This window comes from Grampus griseus (genome assembly GCF_964374135.1).
Source record: "Grampus griseus genome assembly, chromosome: 7".
Taxonomy (NCBI): domain Eukaryota; kingdom Metazoa; phylum Chordata; class Mammalia; order Artiodactyla; family Delphinidae; genus Grampus; species Grampus griseus.
In genome coordinates this window covers 82,132,474-82,150,959 of record NC_139001.1, presented here as the reverse complement: position 1 = coordinate 82,150,959, position 18,486 = coordinate 82,132,474, and the positions used below count along the sequence as shown (strand labels likewise).

The following is an 18,486-nucleotide window of genomic DNA, read 5'->3' as shown; positions in this document are numbered from 1 at the left end:
GAAAAGACAGCCCTCAGAATGGGAGAAAATATTTGCATACAAAGCAACTGACAAAGGATTAATCTCCCAAATATACAAGAAGCTCATGCAGCTCAATATCAAAAACAAACAACCCAATCCAAAAATAGGCAGAAGACCTAAATAGACTATTGTCCCAAGACGACACACAGATGGCCAAGAAACACATGAAAAGATGCTCAACAACACGAATCATTAGAGAAATGCAAATCAAAACTACAATGAAGTATCACCTCATACCAGTCAGAATGGCCATCATCAAAAAATCTAGAAACAGTAAATGCTGGAGAAGGTGTGGAGAAAAGGGAACCCTCTTGCACTGTTGGTGGGAATGTAAATTGATACAGCCACTATGGAGAAAGTATGGAGGTTCCTTACAAAACTAGAAGTAGAACTACCATATGACCCACCAATCCCACCACTGGGCATATACCCTGAGAAAACCATAATTCAAAAAGATACATGTACCACAATGTTCACTGCAGCACTATTTACAATAACCAAGACATGGAAGCAGCCTAAATGTTCATCGAAAGATGAATGGATAAAGATGATGTGACTCATGTATACAATGGAATATTACTCAGCCATAAAAAGGAATGAAATTTAGTTATTTGCAATGAGGTGGATGGACCTAGAGTCTCTCATACTGAGTGAAGTAAGTCAGAAAGAGAAAAACAAATACTCTATGCTAATGCATATATATGGAATCTAAAAAACCCATACTGATGAACATAGTGGCAGGGCAGGAATAAAGGTGCAGACATAGAGAACGGACTTGAGGACACAGTGGGGGATGGGGAAGCTGGGACAAAGTGAGAGAGTAGCACTGACATATATACACTACCAAATGTAAAATGGATGGCTAGTGGGAAGCTGCTGCATAGCACAGGGAGATCAGCTCTAAGCTTTATGATGATCTAGAGGGGTGGATAGGGAGGGTGGGAGGGAGGTTCAAGAGGGAGGGTATATGAGTATATATGTATACATATAGCTGATTCACTTTATTGTACAGCAGAAACTAATACAACATTGTTAAGCAATTATATTCCAATAAAGATATTTAAAAAAAGAAAATATCAATTTCTATAATAGCAATTTAATAATAGCTCAGCTCCTTGGATACTTTCTCTGGTAACAGCCAAAATTTTCTAGGCAATGATATCGTCACTAACATGACTGTTAATCTCAGTGATGAACTCATGCGTTCCCTTCCACATGAGAAGTGCTGATTTATTTGTATCCTTCACATTGCCATAGGGTGCTTTCAACAGAAAATAATATTGCAAGTCTACACAAAATGAAAAAGCTGACATAAACATGAAATAGTATATAGGCCATTGGAACAACCAAACTATCCTCACAGCTGAGTCTCTAGTCCCACACAGCCTGGTGGGGCTGTGTCAGCTATAACTTCACTTTCTGTTTGAACTGGCTAATTTAACCAGCAACAATTATCCTAATGAGAGATCACTATCACTAAAATTTACTTCGTGCTTAGGATGTGCCAGGTACTTCTCTGTATATTTTACATGTATTAATCCACTTCTTCCTCATAAAAATCATATGTGGTAAGTACTGTTATTGTCCCCATTTTGCACATGAGGAAACTGAGGCCAGAGTGCTTAAAGAACTTGTGCAAGGTGATCCAACTAACTGTACTGGATGCTTGACAGAGTACAGGTCCCATTCTTCCTTGCTGCTTTTCCTACAGCTCCATATATTGTTACTGACTCCCCCCCCCACCCCCACAGTAGTCTCCCTGACCAGTTACAGTGTTATCAAGAAGAGAGCTAGACCAAAAAAAAAAAAAATCATAGAGATAGGAAGTAGAATGGTAGTTCCCGGGGCTGGAGTGGGGAAGAAATAGGGAGTTATTGTTTAATGGGTATGGAGTTTCAGTTTTAGAAGATGAAAAGAGCCTTGGAGATGGATGGTGGTGATGGTTGCGCAACATTATGAATGTATTTAATACCAATGAACTGAACACTTAAAAATGGTTAAGATGGTAAATTCTACATTTTTTACATTTTACCACAATAAAAAAAAAAAACGGGGGGAAACTGACAAAGAAGAGAGCCATATGAATAGAGGAGATGCAGAGGTACCACTAGGGAGACTTTCTTGTACCAATCAGTTTAGCTATTTAAAAGAGCATCCATGGACTTGGCTTTGTACATGCCCAGATCTGTGCCTTTGGAAATACACAGCCTACTACCTCCTGGAATACTCTGTTTGGCAGGATTGCTCAAGAGGCACAACCACATGGCAATCACCTCAGCAAGACCATCCGATCCACCAGGAGTGTGCTTTTCTTGTCTACCCACACTGAGCATCAGGATCTTAACTGTACGACTTAGGAGAGATGCATCAGGCTAAAGATTTCATGGAAACTACAAACGATTAACTACAACGATAGATTCCTTCCTGTGGAATAAAAACTACAGGCAGTGTTCTATACATTTAACCTAAGCAAAAATCATACAAAAGAAAACATAATGTGCATCTGACCCAGAACTACCTAACATAGTATACGGCCAGTCCTACTCATTCTACAAATATTTTTCCTTTACGTCAACTCCACTCATTAACAAATTGGTCAAGAGGCATGTACCTGCACGCCAGGAAACACCAAGACCCGGACTCCCTCGTGGACCGCGTCATCTGTGTTGTGGAGAAGGACAAATGACGTCCTCCTGCACTGGGCTCCTGTAGAGAGGCTGGAGATTCCACTCAAATCCTCTTCTCCAAGAAGGACACCAGTGGGGATGACTCCTGCACTTCTGACGAGGAACTGACCTTTGACCCCGGCTATAAACCCCACAGAGGGCAGTCATCAGCACAGGTCAGCTGCGGCCCGGCCACTCAGAGCCACGAGAGGTGCAGAGCCCAGCTTCCGCAGGGGCGCCCTGGTCTTCTTAGTGAGTAAGTCTGGGGGAGCTCAAGGCCATCTGCCGTTCAAAGTCTGGCCTCAGCTGGGCCTGTCCGGTCCTGGTCACGCAGGCCACAGGCTCCCCGCCTGCCCTGCATGTCCACCGTGGGGCACCAGCGCCCTGCTCTGTGTCTTTAGCCGTCACCTGCTGTTGGCCACCTCTCCACAGAACCGCCACCTCTACCTCGTCTCCCCCTATGCCTCCCCGGCCCTCTCCAACTCCTTCCATCACGTCCAGCTCTTTAACCAGGACCGTTCCCACGTGGTGTCTCGCTTCCTCCAGGATTCCTACTGCACCACCTTCAGCAGCTTCTCCAGCGCGACCACCTTCTTCAGGGGAGACCTGCAGCCACACCTGGACGGGGCCTCCAGCGACCCTCTTCCGGCCTCTGAATACGCGCCCCACCTGGGTTGCAGGTCACTTCCTGTGGGGAGCTGGGGCCACGGCCGCTTGTAGAGCGGACGCCTCGGGTCACAGGGGAGGAGTGGGCCCACCGCGTGTGCCCGGAGGGCCTCCTGCAGCAGGTCCCTGAGCTGAGACCCCGGCTCTTCTCAGGAATGCGGAGCCAAGTACCCCCTCAGGGAGGGCTGGGCAGGGCCGGCTGGCGGCGCCGCGGGGGCGGGGCGGCTTCCCCCAGGGTCTGAGCCCCAGCCTACTGCGCCAGGCTTGGCGGTCCCTCCTATGGTACTTCAGCTGGGAGGGCTCTGCCAAGGATAGCAAGGCCCACGTGCGCAAGAAAACTGATGAGGATTTCCACCTGAAGCTGCCGTGGAACTCCGTGAGGCCTGGGCAGGGGCGGAGGAACTCACCGCCGCATGGATACCGCAGCCTCATGGCCAGAGACGAGAGCCGCTCTCATAGAACCAACAAATTCTCTGAGGGTCGCGAGAACCCAGGGCCGGGCCTGCTGAACGACGTCCTCCTCCCCGACTGCCTGTACCATGACGAGCTCGGCTACGTCCAGGGCAGAAGTGATCTTCTCTTCCCGATCTGCTAGGGCTCTCAGGACGAGGTGGATGCCTTCCGCTGTTTTTGTGGCGTCACGGAGCTCGTGCAAGGGAACTCTGAGGAGATAATGAAGCGACAACTCTCGCTACTCCTGAAGGTGCCGGATCCGCCGCTCTGAGACTTCCGGGACTCCCCCCGACTGCGGCTCTCTCTGCTTCTGCTTCCGGTGGCTGCTCCTCTGGGTCAAGAGGGAATGCCCCTTCCCGGAAGTCCTTCGGCCGTGGGAGGCGCTGTGGACAGGCCGCCCTGGCCCCAGTCTGCACCTGCTGGTGGCCTGCGCCGTCCTAGACGTGGAGCGGGCCACCTCATGCCTTCCGGCTTCGGATCCAGCGAGATCCTCAAGCACACAGACTAGCTGACCACAAAGCTGAGCTTGGAGGACGTGCCGACTCTGGCCGAGGCGCTCTACCCGCCGCCGACAACCTGCCCGGTGAGTCCCTGACCCCTCACGATAGCCCGCAGGCCCCATCAAACCTCTGACTTTTCACTCCCTGACCCCCAACCCTCGGTGAGCTGTCCCACCACGTGCAGGAGGTCCCAGGTCTGGGCCGTCCTCGGAGCACCACAGGCTCTCGCTCCAGACTCCCCACCGCCGCTGTCCCGTACCCGTTCCCCACCAGCTCCGCCGCCCCGCAAGGACACGGGCCCGCAGGCGGACCAAACGGCAGCCCGGAGATCCTGCCCGAGGAGGGGGAGGAAGGTGCGAACTCCTAACCCTCCTGGGCCTGCTGAGCCATCATGTTGGCTTGGGCCTGGGTGGGGAGGCATGGTGCCTCTAGTCCCCTCCGACCCCTCAGCAGGGTTGACGTCTGGCCATGTGGCCCTGATCCGGTCAGTAAGGTTTAAGAGGAGGCCGGAGGTGAGTGGTGGGGGTCGTGGAGACAGGGCTCCCTTACCTGCCTGAGTTTAGGGCTTTTGGAGGAGTAAGGATGGGGCATTAAGGTGCAACCGCCACTTAGTGGATGTGCGGGAACACATCCCGGACATAACCGAGACGGAAGGGCCTGCAGAGCTGCTCACTCTTGGGACCCGGCCCACCAGATTGTTCTGTGAGAAAGAAAAACTCATGTTTAACGCCCACCCCTCCCCCCACCCCCAAAAAAAGAAAATTGGTGAAGACTTAGCCAAGCAGGGCTGAGAGAAATGTCTCTGCTCTAAAGTTCCTGTCCAGGTCTCTCCTTACACTGTCCATCATACTCTGTGGGCTCCACACTATCCTTGTCATGCCTGTGTCATTTCCTCATATAAGTTTCCTTATATGAGGAATGTCATTATAAGTTTCCTTATATGAGGAATGTCATATAAGTTTCCTTATATGAGGAATGTCATTTCCTCATTTCCTCCCTTATTTCTAATTCCAGGCAATTTTTACTCTTTGCTTTTGCCTTGCATAGGACATGGTTTAAGTATAGAGTTTATAGCAATGGTATTTCTAAGAATGTTTGCTTCCTCCAGTATGTTTTACAGTGTTTTCACTCAGGAACGACTTCTTTTTCCATGTGCATGGTCCTATAGTGCAGTTCTTGCCCATATGTCTGTGCTTCAGGTGACTCCCAGTCTTGCCTCCACGTGTGATCTCCATGAGACTATTGGAGAAATGTTTGTTTTGTGGGTTTTTTGGGCCACATCAACCAGGGATAGAACCCATGCCCCCTGCAGCAGAAGCACGGAGTCTTTACTGGACTGCCAGGGAAGTACCATGTTCTGTGGCTCCTCTTTTTGAAAAAAATATTTTTCAGAATAAGGTTTAAACAGAGGATGACTTGCCCTCCCTTAGCTCTGTTTGGAGGAAAATATACTGTCTTCCCCACCCACCCTTATGCCTTATTTCTAAAACAATAAACATTCTTATTGACTCTTATAAGACAGTTAACATATAATCTATCTCATCTCAGAAGAAAGAATATTAATTTCCAAACTGTGCTTTAGGTGTCTGGAACAAGACACAATAAAGGGCAAGCTAAGAAATCATTCGTGATTCAACTGAATAATTTCCCCAAAAGGGAACTGGCTTCAGTCAGTGCTATCAGTAGCTTTTGCTCTATTCTCAGCCCCCAGGGCAATATTTAATGTGCTACATGGTAATAAGCTTCTGTGTGCTATTATCTGAAGAACTAAAAACCTAAAAAAATTCCATGAAGTTGTTAGTGTTGACCAAGAAGGAAGGAAACTCAGATGCCAACGTTTGACCTAAAAATGTGCTAAACAAACTAACTAGAGAAACAAGACACACTAACTTTATGTTTGTGGAACGTACAAAGAGAAGCTCATCCCTCAGCTCCTATGTTTCTTTTTTTAATCTAATTAATACTTTGCATTATAAATAGTTTTAAAATACCTTTGGTTATGCAGTGAAACAGTGAAGCCACTGGAAAATCATACAAACAATGCAATAGAAAAATCAAAACCAAAAGAAACAACAAAAAAAAGAAAAATCAAAACAATTTAAAAACCTAAATCAGTTAGGATTCATTTGGATGTAAGTAAAGGAAGTTGTTCAACTCAAAATGGGTAAAGTTAAAAATAAGGAGAGAGAGGGAAATTATTGGCTCACAAAATGCTAAAGTCCACAGAAAACTGAGCCAGGGGCTCCAGGGGTATTAGGCCTTAGTTTCTCTCCACCTGTTGGCTCTGCAAACCTCCTGGGTTGGCATCATTCTTAGGTAGATCCTGTCCTCATGGGGACCTTGTAGCTCAGGCTTACCTCAGCCTAGAGCTAGCAGTCACTACACAGAGAAATTGTCTCTTCACTATAATTCTAGGAAGCGTCCCAGAATTGAGTGTCATTGTCCTGAACTAGGTTACATGCCCACCCTTGAACCAACCACATACCAAAGGGACATAACGTATTCGATCTGGAGTGGAGGAAGGTGCTACACTTAAGCCCCATCCTCATGGACTGAAGGAGCTGAGGAGGGAGGGTCCCCAGAGTAAAATCAAGGTGCCATTACTTAAAAAAGGTAAAAGGATGCCAGATAAGCTAAAGGTTGCCCAATCCAGCACTCAAATTAATTAAGTCCCCAACCTCAGCTTGTGAGATACTTGACAGGAATTTTTTAAAAGGGAAATTAAGTACAGTGATGCAAGTCACAATTCCAACTCTTGACTAATCAGCAAACACAGACATACATAAATATATTAGGACAGTGGCCCTTCCATTTTAACAAGAAAATATGTGAGTCACTCAGACAGAAACTAAAATCTGAATCTATTCAGAAACAATTGTTAACTCAGTTCTAAAGCCACAAGCATCCAAGCACATACACTCTCATGTCAAAGAGGTCCTATTCCTCTTCACTTCAGTTTGCATCTTGTTGTGACATTACACCATATGGTGTGGGCAAAGTGCTCCTGTATGCAAAGTGAGTTCAGAGTAAATGAGCTAAAAATGTCTTACATACGTAATGGCTCTTGTTTGAACTTAGCTGTGACTACTAGATTGCTGCAAACACCAAAATAATAGTGCTACTAATGAGGAGATTTGTTCATAACTTACTGCACTGTCAACTCTAATGTTTGACCATAATGGTTATTATTTATTGATATGTTGTGTGTATACAAAGCAGTGGCTGAGGCCAAAAGCAGCATCTTAACAGAACCCAAGTCTATTAGATTGTGAATAATCTCCTAAAGATAACCGTTAAAAAAAAAAAAAATCTGCCCAAAGTCTCTGTTATTTGAGACATCTTAATTGAAAAGACAGAGACCTAGATTTAAAGTCAGAACACCAGGATTGATCCTGTAAGAGACTGGAGTGACAACTCCCAGTGCTGGTGAGGGTGCAGACAAGCAGGCACTTCCAGACATCGTCAGTGGGAAAGTGTTTAACCCAGTCTTTTGGAGAGGAATCTGACACGATACATTAAAATTTTAAAAGCTCATATCCTTTGATTCAGCAGTTTTACTTCTGGGAATCAACCCTGTAAAAATTAAAGTACCAGTACCTGAGGACATACATACAAGGATGTTTATTGCAATTGTATTTGTGATAGCAAAAACTTGAAACAACCTACTCATCCACAAGAATGGAATGGTTGAGTAGACTGATGCATCCATTTGGTCACAGGTTATAAGCGACTACAGAAGAACAAGTCAGATTTACATTTTAGTTTGGAGAGATGAATATTATGTACTATTAGGTGAGAAAAGCAAGTTGCAGGAGAACGGGACAGATAAATAATGATACATGAGGTAGACAGATAATGTACATCCATGTATATAAAGATATGAACACACATATAGTATGATCACAACTTCTGTATAAAAGAATAGAATAATAGGGTTTGGATTCAGGCTCTGAAATTTGAGAGATCTTTGAACTTCACTTTCTTCTTGTGCAAAATAAAGGCAATCTTTTTGTGAAAATCAAATGAGATGATGATGAAAATGATTTTTGAACTGTAAATAGCAATCAAATGCCATATAATAATATTACCATAATATAGTCTTATATGAGTCTAAAGTTCAGGTTCCACAAAGTCCTCCGAAGGTAGTGTCAACTTGCAGAATTATATTTGACTTTATCCACACCAATATCAGCCACTTCTTCTGGTCTCCAATTGTGTGTAACTGGATTCACAAGAGAGAAAACAAATGGGGAACTATATTAATACCCCTGCAGGTTACCCATGCAGTGCCAGGAAAACACTGCATATGTTCCCAGAGGAGCCACACAATCCATTCAGTACTTTCAGCCCTAACAAGATCATGTTTTTCTAGATGGCTAGTTAGAGGACCACAGAAGACAATAGCCTTGCAGAAATATGGTTGTGTATAAGAAGTGTTTTCACTTTTTAGAATTAATGTATTCTCTCCACATATATGCTTTATAAATAGTTTTAATCATATAACAGATATAATTTTATATCCTGACTCTGGGGCCAGGTGACTCTACTTCTTTCTAGTTGTGTAATCTTGGAAAATTACTTAGCCTCTCTCTATCTCGGTTCTGTCATTTGCAAAATGGGAGTGATACTACTACTACCACTTCAGATTGTAGTGATGAATAAATGAGTTAAAACTTTTTTTTTTAATTGGAGTATAATTGCTTTACAATGGTGTGTTAGTTTCTGCTTTATAACAAAGTGAATCAGTTATACATATATATATGTTACCATATCTCTTTCCTCTTGGGTCTCCCTCCCTCCCACCCTCCCTATCCCACCCCTCTAGGTGGTCACAAAGCACCAGGCTGATCTCCCTGTGCGATGCGGCTGCTTCCCACTAGCTATCTGTTTTACATTTGGTAGTGTATATATGTCCATGCCACTCTCTCACCTCGTCACAGCTTACCCTTGCCCCTCCCCATATCCTCAAGTCCATTCTCTAGTAGGTCTGTGTCTTTATTCCCATCTTACCTCTAGGTTCCTCATGACTTTCTTTTTCCTTAGATTCCATAAATATGTGTTAGCATATGGTATTTGTTTTTCTCTTTCTGACTTACTTCACTCTGTATGACAGACTCTAGGTCCATCCACCTCACTACAAATAACTCAATTTATTTTCTTTTGATGGCTGAGTAATATTACATTGTGTATATGTGCCACATCTTCTTTATCCATTCATCTGATGATGGACACTTAGGTGGCTTCCTTGTCCTGGCTATTGTAAATAGTGCTGTAGTGAACATTGTGGTACATGTATCTTTTTGAATTATCGTTTTCTCAGGGTATATGCCCAGTAATGGGATTGTTGGGTCATATGGTAGTTCTATTTGTAGTTTTCAAAAGAACCTCCATACTGTTCTCCATAGTGGCTGTACCAATTCACATTCCCACCAGCAGTGCAAGAGTGTTCCCTTTCCTGCACACCCTCTCCAGAATTTATTGTTTCTAGTTTTTTTTCATGATGACCATTCTGACTGGTGTGAGATGATATCTCATTGTAGTTTTGATTTGCATTTCTCTAATGATTAATGATGTTGAGCATTCTTTCATGTGTTTGTTGGCAGTCTGTATATCTTCTTTGGAGAAATGTCTATTTAGGTCTTCTGCCCATTTTTGGATTGGGTTGTTTGTTTTTTTCTTATTGAGCTGCATGAGCTGCTTATAAATTTTGGAGATTAATCCTTTGTCAGTTGCTTCATTTGCAAATATGTTCTCCCATTCTGAGGGTTGTCTTTTGGTCTTGTTTATGGTTTCCTTTGCTGTGCAAAAGCTTTGAAGTTTGATTAGGTCCCATTTGTTAATTTTTGTTATTATTTCCATTTCTCTAGGAGGTGGGTCAAAAAGGATCTTGCTGTGATTTATGTCATAGAGTGTTCTGCCTATGTTTTCCTCTAAGAGTTTAATAGTTTCTGGCCTTACATTTAGGTCTTTAATCCATTTTGAGCTTATTTTTGTGTATGGTGTTAAGGAGTGATCTAATCTCATACTTTTACATGTACCTGTACAGTTTTCCCAGCACCACTTATTGAAGAGGCTGTCCTTTCTCCACTGTACATTCTTGCCTCCTTTATCAGAGATAAGGTGACCATATGTGCATGGGTTTATCTCTGGGCTTTCTATCCTGTTCCATTGATCTATATTTCTGTTTCTGTGCCAGTGCCATACTGTCTTGATTACTGTAGCTTTGTAGTATAGTCTGAAGTCAGGGAGCCTGATTCCTCCAGCTCCATTTTTTGTTCTCAAGATTGCTTTGGCTATTCGGGGTCTTTTGTGTTTCTATACAAATTGTGAAATTTTTTGTTCTAGTTCTGTGAAAAATGCCAGTGGTAGTTTGATAGGCATTGCATTGAATCTGTAGATTGCTTAGAGTCATTTTCATAAAGTTGATTCTTCCAATCCAAGAACATGGCACATCTCTCCATCTGTTTATATCATCTTTAATTTCTTTCATCAGTGTCTTATAATTTTCTGCATACAGGTCTTTTGTCTCCTTAGGTAGGTTTATTCCTAGATATTTTATTCTTTTTGTTGCAATGGTATATGGGAGTGTTTTCTTGATTTCACTTTCAGATTTCTCATCATTAGTGTATAGGAATGCCAGAGATTTCTGTGCATTAATTTTGTATCCTGCTGCTTTACCAAATTCATTGATTAGCTCTAGTACCATTCTGGTAGCATCTTTAGGATTCTCTATGTATAGTATCATGTCATCTGCAAACAGTGACAGCTTTACTTCTTCTTATCTGATTTGGATTCCTTTTATTTCCTTTTCTTCTCTGATTGCTGTGGCTAAAGCTTCCAAAACTATGTTGAATAAGAGTGGTGAGAGTGGGCAACCTTGTCTTGTTCCTGATCTTAGTGGGAATGCTTTCTGTTTTTCACCATTCAGGACGATGTTGGCTGTGGGTTTGTCATACATGGCCTTTATTATGGTGAGAAAAGTTTCTTCTATGCCTACTTTCTGCAGGGTTTTTATCATAAATAGGTGTTGAATTTTGTTGAAATCTTTCTCTGCATCTACTGAGATGACCATATTGTTTTTCTCCTTCAATTTGTTAATATGGTGTATCACATTGATTGATTTGTGTATATTGAAGAATCCTTGCATTCCTAGAATAAACCCCACTTGATCATGGTGTATAATCCTTTTAATGTGCTGTTGGATTCTGTTTGCTAGTATTTTCTTGAGGATTTTTGCATCTATGTTCATCAGTGATATGGGCCTGTAGTTTTCTTTCTTTGTGACATCCTTGTCTGGTTTTGGTATCAGGGTGATGTTGGCCTTGTAGAATGAGTATGGGAGTGTTCCTCCCTCTGCTATATTTTGGAAGAGTTTGAGAAGGATAGGTGTTAGCTCTTCTCTAAATGTTTGATAGAATTTGCCTGTGAAGCCATCTGGTCCTGGGCTTTTGTTTGTTGGAAGATTTTTAATCACAGTTTCAATTTCAGTGCTTGTGATTGGTCTGTTCATATTTTCTATTTCTTCCTGATTTAGACTTGGCAGGTTGTGCATTTCCAAGAATTTGTCCATTTCTTCCAGGTTGTCCATTTTATTGGCATAGAGTTGCTTGTAGTAATCTCTCAGGATCTTTTGTATTTCTGCAGTGTCAGCTGTTACTTCTCCTTTTTCATTTCTAATTCTATTGATTTGAGTCTTCTCCCTTTTTTTCTTTATGAGTTTGGCTAATGGTTTATCAATTTTGTTTATCTTCTCAAAGAACCAGCTTTTAGTTTTATTGATCTTTGCTATCGCTTCCTTCATTTCTTTTTCATTTATTTCTGATCTGATCTTTATGATTTCTTTCCTTCTGCTAACTTTGGGTTTTTTTTGTTCTTCTTTCTCTAATTGCTTTAGGTGCTAGGTTATGTTGTTTATTCGAGATGTTTCCTGTTTCTTACGGTAAGATTGTATTGCTATAAACTTCCCTCTTAGAACTGCTTTTGCTGCATCCCGTAGGTTTTGGGTTGTCGTGTCTCCATTGTCATTTGTTTCTAGATATTTTTTGATTTCCTCTTTGATTTCTTCTGTGATCACTTCGTTATTAGGTAGTGTATTGTTTAGCCTCCATGTGTTTGTAGTTTTTACAGATCTTTTCCTGTAATTGATAGCTAGTCTCATAGCGTTGTGGTCAGAAAAGATACTTGATACAATTTCAATTTTCTTAAATTTACCAAGGCTTAATTTGTGACCCAGGATATGATCTATCCTGGAGAATGTGCCATGAGCACTTGAGAAAAATGTGTATTCTGTTGTTTTTGGATGGAATGTCCTATAAATATCAATTAAGTCCATCTTGTTTAATGTATCATTTAAAGCTTGTGTTTCCTTATTTATTTTCATTTTGGATGATCTGTCCATTGGTGAAAGTGGGGTGTTAAAGTCCCCTACTATGAATGTGTTACTGTCGATTTCCCCTTTTATGGCTGTTAGTATTTGCCTTATGTATTGAGGTGCTCCTATGTTGGGTGCATAAATATTTACAATTGTTATATCTTCTTCTTGGATCGATCCCTTGATCATTATGTAGTGTTCTTCCTTGCCTCTTGTAATAGTCTTTATTTTTAAGTCTATTTTACCTCATATGAGAATTGCTACTCCAGCTTTCTTTTGATTTCCATTTGCATGGAATATCTTTTTCCATCCCCTCACTTTCAGTCTGTATGTGTCTCTAGGTCTGAAATGGGTCTCTTGTAGACAGCCTATATATGGGTCTTGTTTTTGTATCCATTCAGCCAGTCTGTGTCTTTTGGTGGGAGCATTTAATCCATTTACATGTAAGGTAATTATTGATATGTATGTTCCTCTTCCCATTTTCTTAATTGTTTTTGGTGTGTTATTATAGGTCTTTTCCTTCTCTTGTGTTTCTTGCCTAGAGAAGTTCCTTTAGCATTTGTTGTAAAGCTGGTTTGGTGGTGCTGAACTCTCTCAGCTTTTGCTTGTCTGTAAAGGTTTTAATTTCTCCATCAAATCTGAATGAGATCCTTGCTGGGTAGAGTAATCTTGGTTGTAGGTTTTTCTCCTTCATCACTTTAAATATGTCTGCCAGTCCCTTCTGGCTTGCAGAGTTTCTGCTGAAAGATCAGCTGTTAACCTTATGGGGATTCCCTTGTGTGTTATTTGTTGTTTTCCCCTTGCTGCTTTAATATGTTTTCTTTGTATTTAATTTTTGACAGTTTGATTAATATGTGTCTTGGTGTGTTTCTCCTTGGATTTATCCTGTATGGGACCCTCTGTGCTTCCTGGACTTCATTAACTATTTCCTTTCCCATATTAGGGAAGTTTTCAACTATAATCTCTTCAAATATTTTCTCAGTCCCTTTCTTCTTCTCTTCTTCTCGAACCCCTGTAATTCGAATGTTGGTGCGTTTAATGTTGTCCCGGAGGTCTCTGAGACTGTCCTCAGTTCTTTTCATTCTTTTTTCTTTATTCTTCTCTGCAGTAGTTATTTCGAGTATTTTATCTTCCAGGTCACTGATCCGTTCTTCTGCCTCAGTTATTCTGCTACTGATCCCATCTAGAGTATTTTTAATTTCATTTATTGTGTTGTTCATCACTGCTTGTTTTATCTTTAGTTCTTCTAGGTCCTTGTTAAATGTTTCTTGCATTTTCTCTATTCTATTTCCAAGATTTTGGATCATCTTTACTGTCATTATTCTGAATTCTTTTTCAGGTAGACTGCCTATTTCCTCTTCATTTGTTAGGTCTGGTGGGTTTTTATCTTGCTCCTTCATCTGCTGTGTGTTTTTCAGTCTTCTCATTTTGCTTATCTTACTGGGTTTGGGGTCTCCTTTTTGCAGCCTGCAGGTTCATAGTTCCTGTTGTTTTTGGTGTCTGTCCCCAGTGGCTAAAGTTGGTTCAGTGGGTTGTGTAGGCTTCCTGGTGGAAGGGACTAGTGCCTGTGTTCTGGTGGATGAGGCAGGATCTTGTCTTTCTGGTGGGCAGGTCCACGTCTGGTGGTTTGTTTTGGGGTGTCCTTGGACTTACTTTGATTTTAGGCAGCCTCTCTGCTAATGGGTGGGGTTGTGTTCCTGTCTTGCTAGTTGTTTGGCATAGGGTGTCCAGCACTGTATCTCGCTGGTCTTTGAGTGAAGCTGGGTGTTGGTGTTGAGGTGGAGATCTCTGGGAGATTTTCACCATTTGATATTACGTGGAGATGGGAGGTCTCTTGTGGACCAGTGTCCTGAAGTTGGCTCCCCCTCCTCAGAGGCACAGCACTGACTCCTGGCTGTAGCACCAAGAGCCTTTCATCCACTCGGCTCAGAATAAAAGGGAGAAAACGTAGAAAGAAATAAAGAGGATAAAATAAAATAAAGTAAGGTAAAATAAAGTAAAGTTATTAAAATAAAAATATAATTATTAAGAAAAAACAATTTTTTAAGTTAAAAAAAACAAAACAAAATGGACAGATAGAACCCTAGAATGAATGGTGAAAGCAAAGCTATACAGACAAAATCTCACACAGAAGCATACACATACACACTCACAAAAAGAGGAAAAGGGGAAAAAATAATAAATCTTGCTCTCAAAGTCCACCTCTCAATTTGGGATGATTTGTTGTCTATTCAGGTATTCCACAGATGCAGGGTACATCAAGTTGATTGTGGAGCTTTAATCCGCTGCTCCTGAGGCTTCTGGGAGAAATATCCCTTTCTCTTCTTTGTTCAAACAGCTCCCGGGGTTCAGCTTTGGATTTGGCCCCACCTCTGCATGTAGGTCTCCTGAGGGCGTCTGTTCTTCTCTCAGACAGAACGAGGTTAAAGGAGCTGCTGATTCAGTGGTTCCGGCTCACTCAGGCCGGGAGGAGGGAGGGGTACGGAGTGCGGGGTGAGCCTGGCAGCAGAAGCCGGCAGGACGTTGCACCAGCCTGTGGCACACCATGCGTTCTCCCGTGGAAGTTGTCCCTGGATCCCAGGACCCTGGCAGTGGCGGGCTGCACAGCTCCCCGGAAGGGAGGTGTGGAGAGTGACCTGTGCTCGCACATAGGCTTCTTGGTGGCGGCAGCAGCAGCCTTAGCGTCTCCTGCCCGTCTCTGGGGTCTGTGCTGTTAGCCGCGGCTCACGCCCGTCTCTAGAGCTCCTATAAGCAGCGCTCTTAATCCCCTCTCCTCTGGCACCAGGAAACAAAGAGGGAAGAAAAAGTCTCTTGCCTCTTCGGCAGGTACAGACTTTTTCCCGGACTTCCTCCCGTCTAGCCATGGTGCGCTAACCCCTTTAGGCTGTGTTCACGCCTCCAGTCCTCTCCCTGCGCTCCGATGGAAGCCCGAGCCTCAGCTCCCAGCCCCCAGCCCGACCTGGCAGGTGAGCAGACAAGCCTCTCGGGGCTGGTTAGTGCTGGTCGGCACCGATCCTCTGTGCGGGAATCTCTCCGCTTTGCCCTGCGCACCCCTGTTGCTGTGCTCTCCTTCGCGGCTCCAAAGCTTTCCCACTCAGCCAGCCGCAGTCTCTGCCCGAGAAGGGGCTTCCAGTGTGTGGAAACCTTTCCTCCTTCACGGCTCTCTCCCACTGGTGCAGGTCCCGTCCCTATTGTTTTGTCTCTGTTTATTCTTTTTTCTTTTGCCCTACCCAGGTACGTGGGGAGTTTCTTGCCTTTTGGGAGGTCTGAGGTCTTCTGCCAGCATTCAGTAGGTGTTCTGTAAGAGTTGTTCCCCGTGTAGATGTATTTCTGATGTATCTGTGGGGAGGAAGGTGATCTCCGCGTCTTACTCTTCTGCCATCTTCCGAGTTAAAACTTTTAAAGGACTTAAAATGAGATATTACCTAATAGGTACAAAATAAATGTTAGTTATTATTATCCTAAATGTTCCATTAATCATAAGTTTCTGTGGTTTTTACATATTCATTATATAGTCTTCATAACCATCATTTTATTGATGTTTAATAGAACATAAATAGCATGCTCTACAAAATGTCTCTATAAATGTCATTTATTTGTACATTATTCTGTTTGCTTCTTGTTTTTCAAAATGTTTTCTATTGTACATTAACTTTTTCCGTATTCTGGATTATTCCCATAAGATAGACCCCTAGCCCGAAAGAGTTTAGAGGAAGAAAGAATATAGAAATCTTTGGGTATTTTGATATATATTGAAAGTAGGACTTTAGGTTATGAATATATCTTTAATGAGTCCTTTCTGATCTCCCTTCAGAACTTGACATGATTTTCTTCATCCAGCCATTCAACGCCTGCTGATGTGTTTATCAAGGTTCATTTAAGAAAGGTCATTATAGGAAATGACTCTATTAAAATTCATATATATATAAAAGTATTTGAGTTTCAGATCTTTAAAACATAGTTCCCTAAGTATAATCACATCATGTTAGAATTTTGCTGCCAGTAAGGAAACTTTGAACTCAAAAAAAAAAAGGAAAGCCCACTTAATGACATTTTTAGCACATAAAATTCCCCCTCTGAATCATGCACTCACAAACCATGCACCCCTAAACATTTAACTCCTCCTGACTCATTCTGAAACACTCTGACAACTTCTCCATTGAAATTCAAAATGTCCCAATACGGTAACATCCTCTTTTCCTCTAATTAATTTCCCACTGGCAAAATGCAAGAGTGATAATCTCTGTATTTACAGATTGTGGAATGAAGCACACGCCTGGAATCTTCCACTGCCCACTCCTCTAAGCATTCCCATCTTCCAGGCATGCCTGTCTCAATCCTAATACTGGATTTTCATTGTCCTCCTTCCCTGCCACCCCACCAGCACTGCCAATAGGTGACATCTTATCCTTCAAAATCCCGGATGTTCTTAAACCCCATTTCCATCTGTGGATGCTATAATTTCTGTGCCCTCTCTGCACAGTTTGCATAAGGAGACACACTGTCCTCACTAATTTATGTGGATTGATCCAGGCTTCCAAGACACAGTTAGCTCTCCCATGACAATCTGCTTACTTTCCTCTTCTACCAATACACTCTGAGTGTTCCATCTTGTATAGGGGGTCTCTCTACATGGAGAGCTCCCATCATGCCAGAGAAAAATTGAATCCATTGTGTTTGCTCTCAATAGCCCCTTTCCCTTATTGCTAATTATTACAGTACCCAAGAAATGAACATGAGACTCATTCCTCAGGTATTTTTCTATTCTGTTGCTACAACTCACACTGGGCTGCTGGTCTGGCAAGCTTTCAAGTTCCTTTGCCACCAATTATTGAATTAATTAATTTTCCAGCAAGCTCACTCTTTGTTCTGTGTAGCACATAAGTGGCACTCAGGGATGGCAAGTTTATACTAAGAAAGCAAGACAAGTACTAATTTAAGTCACTATGAGAAGCACTTAAAACCCCACACCTTCCTAGCAGACCCTTACTGACCATTATCAACCTCCCAAGTGGGACCAAGTGAATGACTTCAGAGACCTGAAAATTTCACCTAAGTGGCCTTGCATGAACCCAGACTAAATTTGAAATTAAAGTCATTCTTTGAAACCCCACTGGAAATTCTAGCAATGTGGCTAGGGAGATGCTACTGGTTGGCAAAATGGCAAGTCATTTATCCTCTCTGCCCTTGTTTCCTCACACATGAAATGAGGAACACTGATTTGCTTCACAGGAAGGCTACATGCGTTTAATTAATTAACAACACAAATCAAAAATAAAAGCTGTGGAACACCTTTGCTGAGCCCCTAAACTTGGTAAATCTGCCAATAGCATTCATTGTTTAGTTGATCTAACCTAGGTCTTTCCTTAAGTTGTGGCTCTGGTCTGGCCCATAAGTACGTTTTTGTCTACATTTATAGAAATTTATAGGCACACATGTGAGTTTTGGTTTCCTATTTTAATGTTTTCTTTTCACTGCTGCAATTGTTGAGGTCTTACGTTTTCTTCATCAAATGCTCACTGAGCTCCCCATTTACTACAGAAAACACTAGGCAGACATGCCAAAAACTTGCATGTCCGACTAGCGTGTATCTAGCCAAATGAGCCCACATCAAACTCAGTTTTCCTTTCCTTACTCCAAAGTACCTTCTGTGACTAGACAAAAGGTGATGGAAATTTCATCCTAGAACATCAAACCCTGCCAGGCACATTTCCATCTGTCCTGTTGAAGATTGCCAAAAACAGTTTTTTAGGGTTTTTTTTTTTTCCCTTAGTCAATCAAAAATTCTCTCAGGCAGAAGTTATTTTAG

At 42.5% G+C, this 18,486-nt stretch overlaps 1 pseudogene across 1 annotated transcript; it reads left to right on the top strand.

Moving 5' to 3' along the window:
- Nucleotides 1–2,626: 2,626 nt before the first annotated feature.
- Nucleotides 2,627–4,401, top strand: LOC309825382 (TBC1 domain family member 17-like; annotated as a pseudogene). Its single transcript has 2 exons — nucleotides 2,627–3,508; nucleotides 3,589–4,401. The product of its transcript is annotated as a TBC1 domain family member 17-like (transcript).
- The last annotated feature ends 14,085 nt before the right edge of the window (nucleotides 4,402–18,486 follow it).